This window comes from Oncorhynchus mykiss, chromosome 9 (genome assembly GCF_057628025.1).
Source record: "Oncorhynchus mykiss isolate SJ-2025 chromosome 9, ASM5762802v1, whole genome shotgun sequence".
Taxonomy (NCBI): domain Eukaryota; kingdom Metazoa; phylum Chordata; class Actinopteri; order Salmoniformes; family Salmonidae; genus Oncorhynchus; species Oncorhynchus mykiss.
In genome coordinates, this window is record NC_143030.1 from 30,765,247 (window position 1) to 30,768,684 (window position 3,438).

Consider the following 3,438-nt stretch of genomic DNA (forward strand, 5'->3'; position numbering starts at 1 on the left):
TCAAATTAGTGGATTCGGCTATTTCAGCCACACCCGTTACTGACAGGTATAAATTCGAGCACCCAGCCATGCAATCTCCATAGACATTGTCAGTAGAATGAACTTACTGAAGAGCTCAGTGACTTTAAATGTGGCACCAAGTCGGTTCGTCAAATTTCTGCCCTGCTCGAGCTGCCCCGGTCAACTGTAAGTGCTATTATTGTGAAGTGGAAACGTCTAGGAGAAACAACGGCTCAGCCGTGAAGTGGTAGGCCACACAAGCTCACAGAGCTTGTCCTCGGTTGCATCACTCACTACTGAGCTCCAAACTGCCTCTGGAAGCAACGTCTGCACAATAACTGTTCGTCAGGAGCTTTATGAAATGGGTTTCCATGGCCGAGCAGCCGCACACAAGCCTAAGATCACCATGTGCAATGCCAAGCGTCGGCTGGTGTGGTGTAAAGCTCGCGACCATTGGACTCTGAAGCACTGGAGTGATGAATCACGCTTCACCATCTGGCTGACCGACGGACGTTTCTGGTGGATGCCGGGAGAACGCTAAATACCCCAATGCATAGAGACAACTGTAAAGTTTGGTGGAGAAGGAAAAATGGTCTTCGGCTATTTTTCATGGTTCAGGCCCCTTAGTTCCAGTGAAGGGAACTTAATGCTACAGCATACAATGACATTCTAGTATTGGCCAACGTGCAATAATTGGAAATCAAACTGGACGATCTATGATTAAGACTTACCAACGGGACATTAAAAACTGTAATATCTTATGTTTCACCAAGATAATATAGAGATGGCTGGCTTCTCCATGTATTGGCAGGACAGAGCAGCTATGTCTGGTAAGACAAGGGGCGGGGGTGTGTGTCTATTTGTCAATAACTGCTGGTGCGCAATTGAAGAAGTCTCGAGGTATTGCTTGCCTGAGGTAGAATACCTTATGATAAGCTGTAGACCACACTATCTACCAATAGAGTTCTCATCTATATTATTCTTAGCTGTATATTTCCCACCAGAAACCAATGCTGCCACTAATACCGCACTCAGCGAGCTGTGTAAGGCCTTAAGCAAACAAGAAAATGCTCATCCAGAAGAGGTGCCCCTAGTGGCCGGGAAGTTTAATGCAGGCAAACTTAAAGCTCTCCCTCGCCGTCCATTTGGCAAATCTGACCATAATTCTATCCTCCTGATTCCTGCGTATGAGCAAAAACTAAATCAGGAAGTACCAGTGACTCGCTCAATACGGAATTGGATTACCAGGACATGTACTCAAAGCATGCACGGACCAACTGGCAAGTGTCTTCACTGACATTTTCAGCCTCTCCATGACCGAGTCTGTAATACAGACCACCATAGTCCCTGTGCCCAAGATAGCGAAGATAACTGATGCCTAAATGATTACTGCCCTGTAGCATTCACGTCGGTAGCCATGAAGTGCTTTGAAAGGCTGGTCATGGCTCACATCAATACCATCATGCCGGAAACCCTAGACCCACTCCAATTTGCATACCGCCTCAAGAAATCCACAAATGACGCAATCTCAATCACACTCCACACTGCCTTTTCCCACCTAGACAAAGGGAACACCTATGTGAGAATATTCTTCACTGACTACAGCTCAGCGTTCAACACCATAGTGCACTCAAAGCTCATCACCAAGCTAAGGACCCGGGGACTTAACACCTCCCTCTGCAACTGGATCCTGGACTTCCTGACGGGCTGCCCCCAGGTGGTAAGGGTAGGCTACAACAGATCTGCCACACTTATCCTCAACACAGGGGCCCCTTAGGGGTGCCTGCTTAGTCCCCTCCTGTTCTCCCTTTTCACTCACAACTGCGTGGCCAAACACGACTCCAACACCATCATTAAGTTTGCTGATGACACAACAGTGGTAGTAGATCTGATCACCGATAACGATGAGACAGTCTATAGGGAGGAGGTCAATGACCTGGCAGTGTGGTGCCAGGACAACAGCCTCTTCCTCAATGTGAGCAAGACAAAGGAGCTGATCGTGGACTATAGGAAAAGGAGGGAGAACGGCATCACCGCCTGGTATGGCAACTGCTCTGCATCTGACTGTAATGCGTAAATTGTCAGACTCCAGTCACCCAAGTCATAGACAGTACTGGAGCGCTAAGTCTAAGACCAAAAGGCTCCTTAACAGCTTCTACCCCCAAGCCATGAAACTGCTGAACAGTTAATCAAATGGCCAACTGGACTATTTACATTGACCCCCCCTCTACCCCACTTTACTTTGCTGTTTATTTTCTATGCATAGTCACTTTACAAATTACCTCAACTAACCTGTAACCCTGCACATTGATACATACCGGTACCCCTGTATATAGACATATGTAGACATTGCACAAAATAGGAAAATTAAAAGTTACGTAAAAACACTTAGGAGTTTAGAAAAAGGTAACAATGTATATAAACTAATTATTTTCTCGTTACTGTAATGTAAATATCTTGTTACTTTTTATTTGATTTTTTAAAACTTTTTATTTAGTAAATATTTTCTTAACTCTATTTCTCGAACTGCATTGTTGGTTAAGGGCTTACAAGTAAGCATTTCACGTTAAGGTCTACACCCGTTGTATTCGGCGCAAGTGATTTCATTTAATTTTATAGCTAATGTGTTTGTAGATCGATTGAGGTGAATGAAGCAACAGTAACCAATGCTTGTTTTTGCTGTTCTCCAAATAGCATTTTAGAGTGTTTTAAATTGTATAGAAACGCGGTAAATGAGCTTCAACTTTTAGTGAGGCCCCTCACTAAAACTCAGAACTTGGCAGCCACCCGGTCTTTCTCTGTCTATCTGTCTGACACCAATGAATCACCAATTTGCCCACTGCAGCTTTAGACTAGAGTGCAATGTATTGACTTATGCGTCATGTCTCGTGATGCATGTATTTTTGCACAAGCGCCACAGACTGAGCTTCACAGCCTCCAATGGGCTCATTCATCCCCCCTCTCCCTGTAACTATTCAACAGGTCATTGCTGTAAATTCTCAGTCAACTTACCTGGCAAAATAAGGGTTACAAAAAATATGTATGTATCAATGATATCATGATGGTACATGTTGGTCCCGTGTGGCTCAGTTGGTAGAGCATGGCGCTTGCAACGCCAAGGTTGTGGGTTTGATTCCCACGGGGGACCAGTACAAAAATGTTGGCACTCACCACTGTTTATGATTTTTTTTTCAAATGTAACCTTTATTTAACTAGGCAAGTCAGTTAAAAACAAATTCTTATTTACATTGACAGCCTACCAAAAGGCAAAAGGCCTCCTGCGGGGATGGGGGCCTGGGATAAAAATAAATATAATACAATACTGTGAGTTGCTTTGGATAAGAGCCTCTACTAAAGTGTGTGTGGGTACTGTGTATGTATGCGTGTGTGGGTTTTCCCCATGCTGACCCCCTCATCTCTCAGCTGGGACAGGATAGG

General features: G+C 44.6%; 1 non-coding gene across 1 annotated transcript; it reads left to right on the forward strand.

The window, feature by feature from the left end:
- Window positions 1-3,073: 3,073 nt before the first annotated feature.
- On the forward strand, window positions 3,074-3,149 carry trnaa-ugc (transfer RNA alanine (anticodon UGC)). The gene has a single exon. It is a non-coding gene; the product is annotated as a tRNA-Ala (tRNA).
- Window positions 3,150-3,438: the final 289 nt, after the last annotated feature.